This window comes from Dermochelys coriacea, chromosome 26 (genome assembly GCF_009764565.3).
Source record: "Dermochelys coriacea isolate rDerCor1 chromosome 26, rDerCor1.pri.v4, whole genome shotgun sequence".
NCBI classification, from domain to species: domain Eukaryota; kingdom Metazoa; phylum Chordata; order Testudines; family Dermochelyidae; genus Dermochelys; species Dermochelys coriacea.
In genome coordinates, this window is record NC_050093.1 from 15,224,403 (window position 1) to 15,243,662 (window position 19,260).

The window sequence follows — 19,260 nt, forward strand, 5'->3', positions numbered from 1 at the left end:
CCCTGCCTAGTCATGCATCTCAAACCACTGGGCACGCAGTCATCCGCAGGGGCAAGGGGGATCATTATCCCCATTGTATGGGTGGGGAAACTGAGGCACACAGTGGGGTGGCAGTTTGCCCAGGCCACTCACAGCACATCCCTAGTGGTCTCAGAGCCACACCTGGAACCCAGGACCTGCCCTGCCCCACTCGGACCCAGAACTCACTGCTCCTCTCTCAGGAAGAGAACCCAGGAGTCCTGGCTGCCCTGTATGTCCTTTAGCCCGCCCCAGCGGGAGCCCTGCCCCCCCACTCATTGCCCTGTCGCCTCCTGTCACTCAGCCCTGCAGGAACCCCTCATGATGGTTGGCAGGCAGCTTCCGCTGTCACGCTCCGGGCCAGGGATTTGGTGCTAACCTGCAGCGAGGGAGCTGCACGCCCCCCCCCACTCCTGAGGCAGCACGGGCAAGCTCAGAGCTCTCGGAAGTCGTATGGCACCCCAACCCCACAGGACGGGCAGCCCCATGGGCAGGGACCTGGCACCAGGCAGGCCCTGCGGGGGCCTCCCACCTGGGGTAGCCAGGCCTGGCTGAGCCTGTCCAGGATCCGCCTGCCACTTCCAGTGCTGGGCAGCAGGGGCCATGCCGCTGCAGCTCAGATGGGTGCTGCCCTGTTGGGAGCTATTCAAGGGGCTCATCTGGGTCTCTCCCATGGGCTCTGGCCAGAGATGCGGCCAAGCAAGTCCCCCATGGGTGCCCCGGGAGCAGGGCAGGCTAGTGGGGGAGGCGCTGGGGTGGCACCTACCACACAAGCACCTGTTCCCAGCTCTCCCACTGAGGCTCCGTGCCTCAGTTTTCCCTTTTGGCTGGCTCCCCAGGGGGCCATCGCTCGCTGCGGGGGGATGTCCAGCACCTGGCCTGTGGGGCGAATCTAGGTCCTACTGCAATACACCGAACACTAACAGATGGGCTCTGGCCAGGACCCCTTGGGCACCGACACCCCCCGCCTTATGCCCCTGCAGCAATTGCTCCTTGGGGCTGGGAGGCTGCCGGCGGCTCTGTTCTCTCCGTCTCTGCCCCCTGGCTGCCTGCTTCCTGTCACCGGGGATTTCAGCTCTGATTAGCCAGGATGCAAAGCACAGCCTGGGGCATCTGCCAGCGCACAGGGGCCCTCCCCACCGCAGACATGCTTGGCTCACGTGTACCGGCCTGGCCAGCACAGAGGGATGGGGGCAGGAGGCTGGATCCCCTGGGGGCTGGTTATTGCAGCAGTGACCATGGGGGCTCCCCCCTCAGCCCCCAGCAGCTGGTGCTGGCTCTGTGGGTAACAGGCACTGACAGGCGTCTGGGCTGGGGGTCTGGTTCGTGGGAGAAGCGGGGCTGCAGACACGAGGGCTGGAGACCTGCGCTGGGCCGTGGAGCACACGTGTGGGGCTGTGTTGAACCCGTGTTGGCACATGGCAGGTCTGCGTGTGAGGGGGGAGGGGCATTCCTAGACTGAGCCCTTCGTGTGTGCACCGGGGCTTATGGGCCGGGATCCCGAGGCCCCCACCGGCAGTGGCATCCACAGGGGCATGAAGGCCAGAAGGGCCCATTGGCCTGTCCCCAGCCAGTGCATTCGGCCAGGCCTGACACAGCGACTCTAGCCAGGCACCTGTGGCCCGGCTCCGGCTGGAGCAGCACTAGCTCTGGGACAGCCTGGCCTGCTCTGGTGGGGACCGGGGGACCGGCGTCAAGGCCCCATTCACGCTCTCGGCCAGCACAGGCCCGGTCCCCCGGGCGGGCGGAAAATGCAGCCCAACCTAGCCGAGGGGAACGGGCGTTCGGAGGAGCGCACAGGAGGAAGGGACGTTTCCCGGCAATGTCTGAGCAAGGCCGAGAGGAGATGCAGGGAGAAGCTGGGGACAATGGGCTGGTGGGCGGAGCACTGCCCTGGGAATCAGGTGTTGTCCCCGCTCTGCTACTGCCCCACTAGTGCCCTTGGGTGAGTCACTTAGCTCTGGAGGTGATGAGAACACTGGGGCCTCTCCTGAAGCCTGTGTCCAGTGCCCTGCACAATGGAGGGCTCAGCCGGGCTGCTGCTGAAGGACCCGCCCTGCCAGCGAGAGGTGCTGAGCAGAGGGGCGGTTCAGTTCCAGGGTAATACAGCCACCAAGGGACATGAGACACCTGCTCTCCGGCCCAGGCTGGTTTGTAAATGCCTGGCTCTGGCTCGCGGCGCAGCTGAATTCGCCTGGGGGAAGTGGGCCCTCGACCCTGGGCCAGGGAATTGGCTGAGGGCCCCTGGGCCCTGCTTCATTCCCTGTCACTGGGGCGAGGCACAGGTCCCAGACCTCCTCCCCTGGACACTGCTGTTTTGGGTGCAGGGCCGGCTCACGCCCAGTCCAGCCCTTCCAGGAGCGACGCCGGGGGCAGCCAGGGAGCCCCCTGCTTTCCCCAGGCCTGGAGCCGCAGAGCTTGCAGCCTGGCCTGGCTCTTTGCTATTCTGCTGTGCTCCTTGGCGGGGGCCGTGTTGGAAACAGATTCATCAGCCAAGCGCCATCCGCTCCGCGCTGAGTTGGAGCTGGAAAATCACGAGCCGGCTTCAAAACCGCCCGTGGGAATGCACCCAGTGGGGTTCTGCACCCAGGGCCATGTTTCCTCGGGTCGGCGGCAGTTTCGTCTGGAATTTTTGTGGCATCACCTGATTCCCGGACGTACGGATCTAAGAACAAGATGAGCGGGCGTCAGCCTTGGGGCGAGTCGGCCGCTCTGCTGTGTCCGCCCGGATCAGCCTCTGTGTGTCCGGGGCTCAGGGCCTTTCTTCTAAGTCATCTGCTCTGCTTCACACAGGCCGGGGGTGCCCGGCGCTCAGCCCGGCTGCTCGCAGCCTCCCTCGCTCTCTCCAGAGCTTGACTGGAAAGAAGGGTTTAAAACCCAGAGCGGCTCCTTCCGAGCGCTGGTGTCTGGTGCCATCACGTGGGCACGGCCGCTCTGCTGGCTGGACCTGCGGATGAGGGACGTCGCAGCGGCTCGGAGAGCTCCCTCCTGGCATCGTGGGCGGCCAGGGCAGGCCGCTAGTGGCGATGGGTGCGCCATGGTCTGCCCAGCCCTCGTTTTAGTGTCGAACAGGGAGAGTTGCAGCTGGACTGTTCACACTGGCCCAAGGGAGTTGGGTGCCCAGAGCCCAGGGAACTGGAGTTCCCTTGGGCACCAGCCTGCTTTGCTGATCAATCTGGGAAGGCCCCGCGGGGTGTCACACAGCAGCTCCCCGCTCTGCTGGCAGCGTTTCTTCGCTCACTGTGGCCTGGGCTGGTCCAGGGGCTGGGGGAGGCAGGTTGCTCCCAATCTGGGCCCTACGTGGCTAGGGACTTCCCGTGGGTCTGACCCCATCCCACTGGCTGGGGCGGTGCCAGGACTCAGCCCAGCGAGCGGCCCAAAGCCACCCCCTTCCCCTGGGGCTCACGAGGGGTCGGGGCTTGGCTCAGCCCCAGAGGGTTTGGGGTCCCGCCCCGCCCCTGTCACTGGCGCCACCTGGCCCTCAGGCCCTGGCCTGCTCCCAATTCACTGCCCCACTGGGCCTTGCTGCACCATGGCCTGTGGCTGAGCCCAGCTCCCCCCAGCACGGCTCCTGTCCCACACGCCGGGGGCTCCCAGCAAGCGACTGACAGCAATAATGCAACAGCACTAATCTGAGAGCCAAGGAACAGCCCTCCAGCCCCCCAAATCCATCCCCATCCTCTGTCCCAGCCCCCCAGCCCCGATCCCCCAACTCCATCCCCAGCCCCAGGCCCCCATCCTCTGTCCCAGCCCTCCAGCCCGATCCCCCAACTCCATCCCCACCCCGCAGCCCCAGGCCCCCCAGCTCCCTATCCCAGCCCCCCCAACTCCATTCCCACCCCCTATTCCCCCAGCCCAAAGCCCCCAACTCCATACCTCCCCAGCCCCAAGCCCTCATCCTCTGTCCCAGCCCCCCAGCCTAGATCCCCCAACTCCATCCCCACACCCCAGCCCCAGGCTCCCAGCTCCCTATCCCAGCCCCCAAACTCCATTCCCACCCCCTATTCCCCCAGCCCAAAGCTCCATACCCCCTATCTCCCCCAGCTCTCTATCACAGCCCCCAACTCCATCCCCATCCCCTGTCCCAGCCCCTCAGCCCAGATCCCTCAACTCCATCTCTGTCACGGAGTGGTGGGGAGTCAGGGCCCTGCACCCCCCACTTCCTGGGTTCACTGTGACTCTCAGCCAGCCAGTAAAACAGAAGGTTTATTAGACAACAGGAACAGTCTAAAACAGAGCTTGAAGGTACAGAAAACAGGAGCCATCAGTCAGGTCCATCTAGGGGGGTATGGAGCCCAGACCCGGTTCTGGGCCTCCCCCCTCTCCCCAGCCAGCTCCAAACTGAAACACCTTCCCGCTGCCTCCCCCAGCCACAACCCTGGCCCCCCTCCAGCCTTTGTCCAGTTTCCTGGGCAGAAGGTGTCACCTGGCCCCAACCCCCCTCCTGGCTCAGGTTACAAAGGGCAGTCACCATCCTTTACGTGCTGGCCATCAAGTGTCATCTCTCAGTGAAGTCACCCCCTTATTTACCATCATCATCTAGTATTGGTGCAGTACCTCGGGGAAACTGAGGCACGTCCCATGTTAGCAAAAGCAGTAAAGTTGTAAAACTCCCATGCACTATTCCCAGGTTAATACTCCCTACTCCGTCATTTCTCCCCGCTTCGAGACTGAACTGAGCAGGTTCAATCTAACTAGTGACCTGGGGAAGTTCAGGCCCCAGTCTCCGGGATAACGCATCAGCTATCACCTTGGCACTCCCCTTCACATGGAGACCAGCATCACTTCCCCACAACCTCAGCTGTGCAGAACACAACTGTCAGGGTTCTCTCCCTACTCTGAACTCTAGGGTACAGATGTGGGGACCCGCATGAAAGCCCCCTATGCTTATTTCTACCAGTTTAAGTTAAAAACTTCCCTAAGGCACAAATCCTTTGTCCTTGGATGGTACGCTGCCACCACCAAGTGATTTAGACAAAGAATCAGGGAAAGGGCCACCTGGAATTCCTATTCACCCAAAATATCCTCTCAAGCCCTACACCCGTTCCTGGGAAGGCTTGAGAATAATATACCAATCAAATAGGTAAACCAGATTCTTAAAAAACAGAACTTTATTATAAAGAAAAAAAAAAGTAAAAGAAGAACCTCTGTAAAATCAAGATGGCAGGTAACTTTACTGGGTAAACAGATTCAAAACACAGAGGATTCCCCTCTAGGCAAAACTTCAAAGTTACAAAAAACAGGGATAAACCTCCCTCTTAGCACAGGGAAAATTCACAAGTTGAAAACAAAAGGTAATCTAATGAGCCCTGCCTTATTTATTTACTCTTTCTCCAATATTGAGACTCATTTAGGATGGTTTATAGGAGAAGGCGTTTTCTGACCTGGTGCTTCTCTGCTTCCCAAGAGAAACACCAAACACAGAGCAAATAAAGCCTCCCCCCACCCGCCCCCCTGCAGATTTGAGAGTATCTTATTTCCCCATTGGTCCTTTTGGTCAGGTGCCAACCAGGTTATTTGAGCTTCTTAACCCCTTACAGGGAAGGAGGAATTCTAGGCTACCCATAGCTGTATGGTTATGACAACAATGCCATCCACAGCCTCAGAAACAACTCTGACATCGTAATCAAAATGATTGACAAAGGAGATGCTGCCGTCATCGTGAACAGGTTGGAATATGGACGAGAGGCTGCTAGGCAGCTCTCTAACTCCACATGCTACAGACCACTATTCTCTGATCCCACTGAGAGTTACCAAAAAAAACTACAGCATTTGCTCAAGAAACTCCCTGAAAAAGCACAAGAACAAATCCGCACAGACACACCCTAGAACCCAGACCTGGGGTATTCTATTTGCTACCCAAGATCCATAAACCTGGAAATCCTGGATGCCCCATCATCTCAGGCATTGGCACCCTGACAGCAGGATTGTGTGGCTATGTAGACTCCCTCCTCAGACCCTACGTTATCCCCCATCACTCCCAGCTATCTTCGAGACACCACTGACTTCCTGAGGAAACTACAATCCATTGGTGATCTTCCTAAAAACACCATCCTAGCCACTATGGATGTAGAAGCCTCTACACCAACATTCCACACAAAGATGGGCTACAAGCCGTCAGGAACAGTATCCCCGATAATGTCACAGCTAACCTGGTGGCTGAACTTTGTGACTTTGTCCTCACCCATAACTATTCCACATTTGGGGACAATGTATACCTTCAAGTCAGCGGCACTGCGATGGGTACCCGCATGGACCCACAGTATGCCAACATTTTATGGCTGACTTAGAACAACGCTTCCTCCGCTCTTCCCCTAATGCCCCTACTCTACTTGCGCTACATTGATGACATCTTCATCATCTGGACCCATGGAACAGAAGCCCTTGAGGAATTCCACCAGGATTTCAACAATTTTCATCCCACCATCAACCTCAGCCTGGACCAGTCCACACAAGAGATCCACTTCCTGGACACTACAGTACTAATAAGCGATGGTCACATAAACACCACCCTATATCGGAAACCTACTGACCGCTATTCCTACCTACATGCCTCTAGCTTTCATCCAGATCATACCACACGATCCATTGTCTACAGCCAAGCTCTACGATATAACTGCATTTGCTCCAACCCCTCAGACAGAGACAAACACCTACAAGATCTCTATCATGCATTCCTACAACTACAATACCCACCTGCTGAAATGAAGAAACAGATTGACAGAGCCAGAAGAGGACCCAGAACTTACCGACTACAGGACAGGCCCAACAAAGAAAAATAACAGAACGCCACTAGCCATCACCTTCAGCCCCCAACTAAAACCTCTCCAACGCATCCTCAAGGATCTACAACCTGTCCTGAAGGACGACCCATCACTCTCACAGATCTTGGGAGACAGGCCAGTCCTTGCTTACAGACAGCCCCCAACCTGAAGCAAATACTCACGAGCAACTACACACCACACAACAGAAACACTAACCCGGGAACCAACCCCTGCAACAACCCCAGTGCCAACTCTGTCCATATATCTATTCAAAGGACACAATCATAGAACCCAACCAAATCAGCACTCCATCAAGGGCTCATTCATCTGCACATCTACCCAATCTGATATATGCCATCATGTGCCAGCAATGCCCCTCTGCCATGTACATTGGCCAAACTGGACAGTCTCTATGTAAAAGAATAAATGGACACAAATCAGACGTCAAGAATTATAACATTCAAAAACCAGTCGGAGAACACTTCAACCTCCCTGGACACTCAATAACAGACATAAAAGTCACCATTCTTGAACAAAAAAACTTCAAAACCAGACTTCAACGAGAAACTGCAGAAGTGGAATTAATTTGTAAACTGGTCACCATCAAATTAGGCCTGAATAAAACTGGGAGTGGCTAGGTCACTACAAAAAGTAATTTTCCCTCTGTTGATATTCACCCCTTCTTGTCAATTGTTGAGAATGGGCCACATCCATCCTAATTGAATTGGCCTCGTTAGCACTGACCACCCCACCCCCCACTTGGTAAGGCAACTCCCATCTTTTCATGTGCTGTATATTTTACTGTATTTTCCATTCCATGCATCTGATGAAGTGGATTTTAGCCCACGAAAGTTTACGCCCAAATAAATGTGTTAGTCTCTAAGGGGCCACAAGGACTTCTTGTTATTTTCACCTCCATATCGTAATCCTGCAGGAGCTTGGCGTTGGCTCCTTTCATCTGGTGTAGCCAGATCAGGGGGAGTGGTCGGTGTACATGGTGAGTGTCACCCAAACAGATATGGCTGGAGTTTCTTAAGGGCCCACACCTTGGCCAGACATTCCTTCTTGATGGCCGCGTAGTTCTGCTCCCAAGGTAGCAACTTCTTGCTCAGGTACACAATGGGGTGTCTCTCCCCCTTTTCATCATCCTGCATTAACAACCCACCCAACCCCATGTCTGAGGTGTCAGTGAACACCATAAAGGGCTTGTCAAAGTCTGGGGTTACCAGCACTGGGCCACTGACCAGAGCCTCCTTCAGTGCACAGAGAGCCCTCTGGCACTGCTCGGTCCAGATCACCTCGTCTGGCTTCCCCTTCTTGCATAGCTCAGTGATGGGGGCAGCTATGGCGCTAAAGTGGGGCACAAATCTTTGATAGTATCCTGCCAACCCAATAAAGGTTTGGACCTGCTTTTTGGTTTGGGGAGCGGGCCAGTCTCTGATCACCTCCACTTTGCCTGGTTCCGGCTTTAGGCAGCTGCTCCCCACCCAATGGCCCAGGTAAGGTACTTTGGCCATCCCCACCTTGCACTTGTCAGCTTTTTCAGTCAGCCCAGCCTCCTGGAGTCAGTCCAGCACTTGTCTAACCTGGACATGTGGTCCTCCCAGCTCTGGCTAAAGACACAGATGTCATCAATATAGGCCACGGCAAAACTCTCCATCCCCCTCCGTAGCAGATCCACCAGGCGCTGGAAGGTGGCCGGTGCTCCCTTGAGGCCGAAAGGCAGGGTCAGGAACTCATAGAGCCCCAGATGGGGTGATAAAGGCCGATTTCAGCCAGGCATCTGCATCCAGCGGCACTTGCCAGTAGCCCTTTGTAAGGTCCATGGTGGTAAGGTATCGAGCTCCTCCCAATTTGTCTAGGAGCTCGTCAGGCCTGGGCATGGGGTAGGCATCAGATACAGTGACGGCATTGAGCTTCCGATAGTCCACGCAGAACCAGATCAACCCGTCCTTTTTGGGGACCAGCACCACCGGCGATACCCAAGGGCTGGCAGATGGCTGGATCACCCCCAAAGCCAGCATGTCCCAGACCTCTTTTTCCAGGTCCTGAGCCATTTTCCCTGTGACTTGGAAGGGGAGCATCTTATCGGCGGGTGCGACCCTGTCTGCACCTGGTGGACAGTCAGATTCGTGCGTCCAGGCTGGTTGGAAAACAGCTGTCGGTACGGATGCAGCACCCCTCTGATCTCAGCTTGCTGGCAGGGGTTAGCTGATCCGAGAGGGGAATTGTTTCCAGGGGGAACCAGTCAAGTATCATCTTCAGTGAAGTCACATCCTGATATCCCACCACCATCAGTATTAATGCAGACAGTAAACTCATAAAACTCCATGCACCATACCCAGGTTAATACTCCCTACTTGGTCACGCGGCCAGCAGGTGAAGGATGGCGGCTGCCCTTCGTAACCTGAGCCCAGGAGGGGGTTGGGGCCCGGTGACACCTTCTGCCCAGGAAACTGGGCAAAGGCTGGAGAAGGAGCTGGGGTGTGTGGCTGGGTGAGGCTGCTGGAAGGAGTTTCAGTTTGGAGCTGGCTGGGGAGACGGGGTGGGGAGGCATAGAATCTGGGTCTGGGCTCCCTACCCCCCAAGATGGACCCGTCTGAGGGCTCCTGTTTTCTGTACCTTCAAGCTCCGTTTTAGACTGTTCCTGTCTAATAAACCTTCTGTTTTACTAGCTGGCTGAGAGTCATGGTGAATCACAGAAAGTGGGGGGTGCAGGGCCCTGACGCCCCAACACTCCACGACAACTGGTGGCAGAGGTGGGATGCACTGCACCCATGGATGGCGCTTCCTACAGTAAGTGACTGGGGAGCAGTAAAACGAAGGGGGATTGACGAGGACCAGGTGTGCTGACGGCTCAGAGAGCAGCAGTTTCAGGAGAAAGAGGAGACACTATCTTCCCCCAACTCCCCTGTCTGGATCCCCATCCCCAGCCGCCTCTGCCCTGGGCTCAGCGATCTGAGCCCTCCTCAAGGAAACCCTGTTCCAGGCAGCCCCTCCCCACGGTGGGCTGCACTGACACCCTCCCCGCACACACACACAGAGGGGTGCAGGGGGCCCATCCCCCCGCGGGTGCTGGGAGCAGCAGATCCGTTAATAGTGTCTCCTGCAGCGTTCGGCTGTTTTGAGGGAGCACAGGCCCTGGCAGGGCCTGCACCCAGCCCTGCCCCCCCAGCTCTGCTGGTGACCCACACTCCCGACCCGCAGCCCCCTGCTCCCCCAGCCCGGCCCCCCCCAGCTCTGCTGGTGACCCACACTCCCGACCCGCAGCCCCTGCTCACCCAGCCCTGCCCCCCTCAGCTCTGCTGGTGACCCTCACTCCTGACCCACAGCCCCCTGCTCACCCAGCCCTGCCCCCCCCAGCTCTGCTGTGACACACACTCCTGACCCACAGCCCCCTGCTCACCCAGCCCTGCCCCCCCCAGCTCTGCTGTGACACACACTCCTGACCCACAGCCCCCTGCTCACCCAGCCCTGCCCCCCCCCACTTGGCCAGTGCCCCTCATTCCCGACCCGCAGCCCCCTGCTCACCCTGTCCTGCCCCCCTCAGCTCTGCCAGTGCCCCTCACTCCCAACCTGTCTCCCCCTGCTCACCCTGCCCCCCCCAGCTCTGCTGGTGCCCCTCACTCTTGACCCGCAGCCCCTTGCTCACCCAGCCTTGCCCCCCTCAGGTCTGCCAGTGCCCCTCACTCCCGACCCGCAGCCCCCAGCTCTGCCTGGTACTGCATGGAAGGATCCCAAGCCCTGGTAGAGCAGCTCGGCTGGGCACAGAGACAGGAGCCAGGCATGGGGGCTGCAGTCCCCTCCTGGGCTCCCATATACTGCTCTGCCGGTGCCCCCCCCCACTAGGTCAGCTCTACTGGTGGCCCCCCCACAGGTCAGCTCTGCCAGTGCCCCTCAAGCCTGACCCATAGGCCCCCCCACAACGAACCGTGAACTATCCTACAGAAATGCCCTGGTTGTACACGCAGCAGGACGATGGGACAGATGCCTCGGAGGTCGCGGACACCCCGGCACTGGAAGTTTTCAAAGCGGGGCTGGAGCCGTCTGTCTGGGATGGTTTAAACACAACAAATCCTGCCCAGGGTCCCGTCTAACCCTTCGGTTCTAAATCTTTCCCGTACCCTCCTCTTCCTGTGATTCAAACAACCCCCAGCATCACCAAACTCATCATCATGTCACCCTTCTGCCAGGTGCAGCAAGCGGGGCCAGGTTCCTTTCCATTGACACAACCCAGACCCGGCTCAAGCCCCACCCCAGGGCCCTGGGACAATTACACCCCACCCCGGGTGCCTCGGAGAGGCCAAACCTCCCCTCTCGCAAGCACAGAGTCTGAGTGTAGAAAAGAAACTTTTAATGAAAGGAGGGACGTCCCTCAACATTAGTGAGGGAAAATGCCCCAAGTGGGATTCCTAATCATAAATCTGTGAGCAGAGAGCACGGGCAGAGCCTTCCGCCTCATGGCCCGAGTCCCTGGCGGTGCCCGTCTGCCAGAGGCGGCTGGTTTGCAGAAATGGTGGTGGTGGTGCCCAGAACGCCTAGAGCCCGCCCCCAAACTCCGCCCCGCCACCTACCTAAGGCTCTGGGAAGGACTTTGGGTGGGGGGCGGAGGTCTGGGGTGCAGGCCCTGGGCTGGGGCAGGGGATTGGGGTGCAGGAGGGGTGCAAGCTCTGGGAGGGTGTTTGGGTGCAGAAGGGATGAGAGGCTGGGCTGGGGGAGGGAGTCTGGGGTGCAGGCTTTGGGCTGGGGGTGGGGATGCAGAAGGAGGGGTTGAGGGGTTCAGGCTCTGGGACAGAGTTGGGTGCAGGCTCTGAGTTGGGGGTGGGGGTGCAGGCTCTGGGAGGGAGTTTGGAGGCCAGAGGGGGTGCAGAGGGAGGGGGGTGCAGGCTCTGGGATGCATCCGATGAAGTGAGCTGTAGCTCACGAAAGCTTATGCTCAAATAAATTTGTTAGTCTCTAAGGTGCCACAAGTCCTCCTTTTCTTTTAGTCTCTAAGGTGCCACAAGGACTCCTTATTGAGAGTCTTTGTTTCTGGTTGGCTGGGGATTCCTGGAGTTGATTTCAGCGCTGACCCCTAGGTCTGCTCAGCCTCAACCCCCAGGTGGGGACAGTGACCACAGAGGCTCCCCTGACTGTGGGTCCCTGCTGAGATCACCTGCAGCTGGGCCAAGCAGTGGAACAGCTGAAGGTGATGGCACAGGAGCCGCTGGCTGTGGCTGTGAGAAGAGCAACTGGGAGGGGGATGTTAAGGGTCAGTCACTTATTGGACTTTCACACTGTAAGGTGGGAAACTGAGGCAAAGGACACTGCCCAGCGCACTGTGGGGTGGCCTATGGCCACATGCTTTGAATTGTGGTTGTGTTCTCCCACATTAACATTGGGTCCCCTTTTCCTGTCATAAAAGTTGGATTTTGTTACACAGACTCAGCGCTCGCGAGGGGGGAAGTGTTACCTCTTAGAAGCGTTCGGGGAGGGGGTGGCGGGGGGAGTTTTCCCAGATTTCTGGGTGGGCCTCAAGCCAGTTCTATTTGGTGGTGTTAAGCAAAAACCCCGGCCATCGACCCGAGGCCTTGCTGCCACCGAGGGTTACAGCGGCTTAGCGATCGGCCCCACCTCGTGTTTAGCTGTGATGCTCGGAGCCGTTCCCAAGCTCGATAGCTTCTCTCACCCCACAGACATTGGTTCAATAGACGCTATGAGCCCACCCCAGTCTCTCTGCCCTTCCCGCCAGGGGATGGTCTATTGCAGTGGCCCCTGGGCCCCCGGCCATGGCCCATCGCTCTGGGTGCTGCACAGAGAACAGCAGAGGGTTCCTGGCCTGAGAGCTACCCCCTGAGTCTAGGCTGAGAGACTCGTGGTGGGGATGAGCCAGGGGAGCCCTGGGGCTGGGAGGGGAGGCTGATCAGTGGGATGCTGGGGCCGTTGTGATGTCTAGTGTGAACTACATCCCCCGGGCCCGAGACCTGCCCCAGGCCAGAGCAGCTATTTTAGACAAACAGCCAATCTTCATTTTAAAAATAAGGGCCACTCCCCACACACTCCAGGTGTGGTCTTTGGGATCCCCTCTCCTTCATCTTCACCCCCCTGCCCCAAGTCCTGCTGATGGACCAGCCTGGAGATTGAAGGCCACGGCACCAGGATCCTGGGGCCCTGCCCCTCTGCCAGCTCTCATTGGAGGGTCTCAGAGCACTTTACAAAGGTGGGTCAGTACCATTATCTCTGGAGGGGGAAACTGAGGCGTGCATGAGGCCACCTTGTGGCAACTAGAACGGCCCCATCCGCTCAGCTAATGGGGTGGGGGGTCCTGGGGTGACTCCAGCCTGTGGATCAGCTGTGAATCTGCATTCGGGGTGTCCTCTAGTGGCAGGTGTGTGGTAGCAGCACAACCCCTCTGGGCCACACCAACCCTGGGGGGACCCCAGACTGCCAGCCGGCAGCCAAGACAGGCACCCTGGCTCTGGCTTCTCCCTAACCTATCCCTGGGGCTTCTAGCCAAAGCCTCTGTGCAACCCCTGGGCCCAGGTTGCTGGCTCCCTGGGTGCCTCCCTGCGGGGTCTGAAGCAGGGCAGATGCTGAAGGAGCTCAGGCCAGAGCTGGAGGGAGCCACCCACCCGCTCGGGAGAGAGGAGAATTCATTGCCCAGGGCTCGCTTGGTCCCATGGTCCCTGGCCAAATACCTGACGATCTGGGGTCAGTCAGGGTTACAGAACCACCCACTTGAATGGACGCATGGAGCTGTGAGTTCAAGAGGATCCCAGGGTCAGGCTAGCAGGGGGCTGCGGGTCAGAAGTGAGGGGCACCAGCAGAGCGGGGGGGAGCCCAGGGCCGGGTTAGCAGGGCTGCGGGTCAGGAGTGAGGGGCACCAGCAGAGCTGGGGGGAGCCCGGGGCTGGGCTGGCAGGGGGCTGCGGGTCAGGAGTGAGGGGTACCAGCGGAGCTGGGGGGGACCCCGGGGCTGGTGTAGCAGGAGGCTGCGGGGCAGGAGTGAGGGGCACCGGCGGAGCTGGGGGGAGCCCGGGGCTGGGCTGACAGGGGGCTGTGGAGTGGGAGTGAGGGGCACCGGTGGAGCTGGGGGGAGCCCGGGGCTGGGCTGACAGGGGGCTGTGGAGTGGGAGTGAGGGGCACCGGTGGAGCTGGGGGGAGCCTGGGGCTGGGCTGGCAGGGGGTTGCGGGGCGGGAGTGAGGGGCACCGGCGGAGCTGGGGGGAGCCCGGGGCTGGGCTGGCAGGGGGCTGGAAAGGGGGTGAAAAGTGGTTCAACAGCAGCACCTGGTGGCCGGCGGCAGCATCGCTGCCCAGATGTGCATGAGCAGCGGGGCCCGAGTCGGATCCCGGCTCCCCCTGGAGACACTTTATTGATGGGGAAACCGAAGCACCAAGTGGTTTTATTTCCCTCTCCTGCTTTGTGCCCAGGAGGCACTGGGTACTGCCACCTCACCCCATTTCACCACGAGTCTCACGGGCCCTGGTGCGTTTGTGAAGCCCCAGCTCCTGGAGTCCTGGGACGAGGGTGAATTTTGGCTGCTATGGAAGCGTCTCTCAGCCCCGGCTGGGGAGAGAAGCCGGAAGATGAGAGGAGATGGCGAAGAACCGAACCCAGCAGCGACCGGTTTGAAACATCTCAGGGCTTGGGGGCTGAGGAAATGGCTGTTTGTCGGTGACAGCGGCCTCCGGCTCTGGGCTCCAGGGACGAGACAGGGGCTCCGGTTCCAGGGCGCATTACAGCCCTGCTGCAGCTGCTGGCCGGGGCTGGCCCGACCCATGTGGAGTGGTGGCTTTTCTGGCTACCTGCCTGGGAGAGGAGCTGCAATCAAATGGCCCCTGCTGGTCCTACAGCAGGCAGATTTCCCCGTCTGCCCCACTCCCCACCCTGCCCACCTACCCGCTCTAGGTGGCACAGCCCTGACCTGCAGCTGTGGGTATGGGGCCAAGAGCTGCCAGGGCCCGTCCTTGGTGCTGACCTGCAGCCAACTTGGGGTGATCCCTGAAGGGCAGGTGGGGGAAGAGTCTGTGGTGGGACAGGCCAGGGGAAGGGTCGGTGAGGGGGCAGGCGGAGGGAAGGCTCCATCGTGGGGCAAGCCCAGGGGAGGGTCCATGAGCAGGCAGGCGAGGGGAAGGGGCTGTGGGGGGCAGGCGGAGGGAAGGGTCTATGGAAGGGCAGGTGGGGGGAAGGGTCCGTGGTGGGGCATGTCAAGGCTGATTCCCCACTCTGGCACTTTGAGTGCAGAAGGTGGGGGCCCACAAGGACTCTAAAAATTCATACGGGGCACTCCAGGCTGGTATTAAACTCCCACGGTTACAGCTCCTCTCTGACCTTGGATGGGTAGATGCTGCGGCCACTCAAGCGCATGAACCCCTTTGAGAGCCCAGGAAGGCGCACGTGAGGCTTCCTTCCTGCGGGGCACCCTCAAGCCCTTTCACCCCCCTCTGGGGAACAGCTGACGAAGGAAAAGAAAAAGGAAATCAGCTGTTGCCACCAGCTAATTAACCAAACGTGCACAAACCTCTTCAGACACAAAAATCCAATTCAATACTAAAACAACGAAAATTTGATTAATTAAAAAAAAGAAGAAAAGACATCTGGGAACTCGGGCTATTGCTAGATTTAAAACAAACAATTACAAGGATTAAGCAGCAAGAATAGCTTCTTGAGGCCCAGCTTAAAGGCTACAGGCAAAACAAAAGCACCTGGGGTTAGCACAGAGGAGTCCACAAGCCAATGAAATAAAAGGGACAAAGCTAATTGCGTCTTCCTAGACATTTCCTGACCTACTTACACATTGGGGGTTTAGAGGAGGAGTTTCTAGGTATGATACTGATGATTTTTTCCTACCTGGTCCAAGTTTCTCGCAGCATAGCTGCTCCCTGGCCGCCTGTCCCGGGAGAACAACCACAGACAGACCAACGGGGAGGCTTGTTTCCCTTTGGCTCTTTTGGCCAGGTGCTCACTCCCTTCCCTCTACCGGTGCAGAGCAGGGAGACTTTTTAACCCTTTCCAGGTAGAACAAGTAGAGAACAGCTACTCAGAAGGCTGTTATAGCTACTGGCTGGCTGGGTGTCCAGAAAAGGGAGCCCCCCCCCTTCATTTATCACAATGTGGTCATGTAATTACAGAGCTCAAGCCCTTTCTAGGATTTAGCCGCTACTATCGCAGGCTGGGAAGAATTATGTTACCATCATAAAGTCACTGAATGATCTTTACCAGCGGATACCTGTACAGCAAGAGCAAAGCTAAGACCGAGGGTAAGGGGGTCCCCAAAGCCTCCCGATCAGACACACGATGGCCCCTCAGAACCCTTCAGATCCCAATGGGACAAGACATAGGCGCCAACTCTGTGGGTGCTCTGGGGCTAAGCACCCACCGGCAGCCCCTACCAGCTCCCCCCACCCCCCAGTGTCTCCACCTGCCGGTGGGCCCCACAGATCGGCACCTCCCCCTCCCTCCCGCCCACCGCGATCGGCTCTTTCACAGCGCGCAGGAGGCTCTGGGGGGGGCGCGAGGATGCGGCGTGCTCAGGGGAGGGGGCGTAACTGCGCAGGAAGAGGTGGGGCGGGAAGAGGGGGGGCAGGGGTGGAGGGGGGTGGGGCCTGGGCCAGAGCCAGGGGTCGAGCACCTCCCGGCACATTGGAAACTCGGCGTCTGTGGGACGAGAGACGTGAAAGGGCTTTTGGGGAAATCATTCATAGCCTAACTCAGAAGTGGGCAAACTACGGCCCGCGGGACCGTCCTGCCCGGCCCTTGAGCTCCCGGGCGGGGAGGCTCGCCCCCGGCCCCTCCCCCGCAGCCACGCCGGTACCACGGCTGGCTCCGTCCGGGTGGCGGGCTGCGAGCTCCTGCTGCTCTGAGCGGCATGGTAAGGGGGCGGCGGTGAGGGGGGGTTGGATAAGGGGTAGGGAGTTCCAGGGGGCAGTCAGGGGACAGGGGGTGGAGGTTCTGCGGGGGGTGGTTAGGGGATGGGGAGAAGGGGGTGGGTGGATGGGGGGGCAGTCAGTGGACAGGGAACGGGGGGCTTGGATGGGGATAGGGTCGCAGGGGGGCTGTCAGGGGGCAGGGAGTGGGGGGGTTGGATAGGGGATAGGGTCTGGGTGGGGCTATCAGGGGGTGGGGGTGTGGATAAGGGTCGGGGGCACAGTCAGGGACAGGGAGCGGGGGGGTTAGATAGGAGGTAGGGTCTGGGGGGGCTGTCAGGGGGCAGGGGTGTGGATAGGGGTCAGGACAGTCTGGGGATAGGGAGGGGGGGTTGGATAGGGGATAGGGTCTGGGTGGGGATATCGGGGGTGGGGGTGTGGATAAGGGTCGGGGGGCAGTCAGGGGACAGGGAGCGGGGGGGTTGGATAGGGGGTAGGGTCCCAGGGGGTGGTCAGGGGACAAGGAGCGGGGGGATTGGACGGGTCAGGGGTTCTGAGGGGGCAGTCGGGGGGAGTGGGAGAGGGGCAGGTAGGGGGCAGGCTGTTTGGGAAGACGCAGCCTTCTCTACCTGGCCCTCCGTACAGTTTCGCACCCCCGATGTACCCCGGCCTAATTCATGCCCGGGTCGTGGTCTTTGCTGCCCAAGGCAGCCCTGTAGCCTGCAGATGCGGGGGGGGGCGGCTCGGGGCAGTCCTGTAGCAGGGCACCGAAGGCAAATGGAAACCTGCGGCCTTTGCCACCGAGGACTCGCTGGCCCCTTCACCGGCTGCGGTTCTGGGCCGTCACGGAGCCGTTTTGAGACCACCTGTGTGTGGCTCCTCCAAGTGTGGACGGCACAAGCCAGGGACTTCGGCCTTAGCGAGCCGGGGCCGCCCCGGCAAAGCTCCGAGTTCCGCGCTCCCCACCGACCGCCGGGCTCCCCTTCTCGTCTCGCCCAGACTCAGGGCCGGCGAGCGGGGAAGGCGCCGGGGGCTGCTTCCCAGATCACTGGGGGGGGGCTCGGCTCTGTTCCGTAGGGTTCAGAGGCCGGTCGGGGAGGGGGCGGGGGGGGCTGGGCCGGGGAGGGGGGCGGCAGCGCCGAGCGGGCCGGGGAAGGGGGCGGGGGCGGGGCCGGCGGGGGGGCGGGGCCGATCTGGGGGGGCGGCAGCGCCGAGCGGGCCGGGGAAGGGGTCGGGGGGGGGGCCGGTCTGGGGGGCGGCAGCGCCGAGCGGGCCGGGGAAGGGGGTCGGGGCGGGCCGGTCTGGGGGGGCGGCAGCGCCGAGCGGGCCGGGGAAGGGGGTCGGGGGGGGGCGGGGCCGGTCTGGGGGGGCGGCAGCGCCGAGCGGGCCGGGGAAGGGGTCGGGGGGGCGGGGCCGGTCTGGGGGGGCGGCAGCGCCGAGCGGGCCGGGGAAGGGGTCGGGGGGGGCGGGGCCGGTCTGTGGGGGGCGGCAGCGCCGAGCGGGCCGGGGAAGGGGTCGGGGGGGCGGGGCCGGTCTGGGGGGCGGCAGCGCCGAGCAGGCCGGGGAAGGGGTCGGGGGGGCGGGGCCGGTCTGGGGGGGCGGCAGCGCCGAGCGGGCCGGGGAAGGGGGTCGGGGCGGGGCCGGTCTGGGGGGGCGGCAGCGCCGAGCGGGCCGGGGAAGGGGTCGGGGGGGGGCGGGGCCGGTCTGGGGGGCGGCAGCGCCGAGCGGGCCGGGGAAGGGGTCGGGGGGGCGGGGCCGGTCTGGGGGGCGGCAGCGCCGAGCGGGCCGGGGAAGGGGTCGGGGGGGGGGCGGGGCCGGTCTGTGGGGGGCGGCAGCGCCGAGCGGGCCGGGGAAGGGGTCGGGGGGGCGGGGCCGGTCTGGGGGGCGGCAGCGCCGAGCGGGCCGGGGAAGGGGTCGGGGGGGCGGGGCCGGTCTGGGGGGCGGCAGCGCCGAGCGGGCCGGGGAAGGGGGTCGGGGCGGGGCCGGTCTGGGGGGGCGGCAGCGCCGAGCGGGCCGGGGAAGGGGTCGGGGGGGGGGGCGGGGCCGGTCTGGGGGGCGGCAGCGCCGAGCGGGCCGGGGAAGGGGTCGGGGGGCGGGGCCGGCGGGGGGGGCGGGGCCAATCTGGGGGGGCGGCAGCGCCGAGCGGGCCGGGGAAGGGGTCGGGGGGCGGGGCCGGTCTGGGGGGCGGCAGCGCCGAGCGGGCCGGGGAAGGGGTCGGGGGGGGGCGGGGCCGGTCTGGGGCGGCAGCGCCGAGCGGGCCGGGGAAGGGGTCGGGGGGGGCGGGGCCGGTCTGTGGGGGGCGGCAGCGCCGAGCGGGCCGGGGAAGGGGTCGGGGGGGCGGGGCCGGTCTGGGGGGGCGGCAGCGCCGAGCGGGCCGGGGAAGGGGTCGGGGGGGGCGGGGCCGGTCTGGGGGGCGGTGCGGGGAGGGAAGGGGTCAGGGGGGCGGGGCCAGCCGGGGCGAGTCTCTAAGACGACGCGGGGCGGCAGTGACGTCACCCGGGGAGCGGCCCGGAGCGCGCGCGCGCGCGCGCCAGCCAGCCAGGCGGGGCGGGGCCGGGCCCGGCGCACGGTCGCCCGCTTCCGGCGCGCGCGCAGGCCGGCGCCGGAAGCGGGGCGCGCGGCGCGCGGCGCG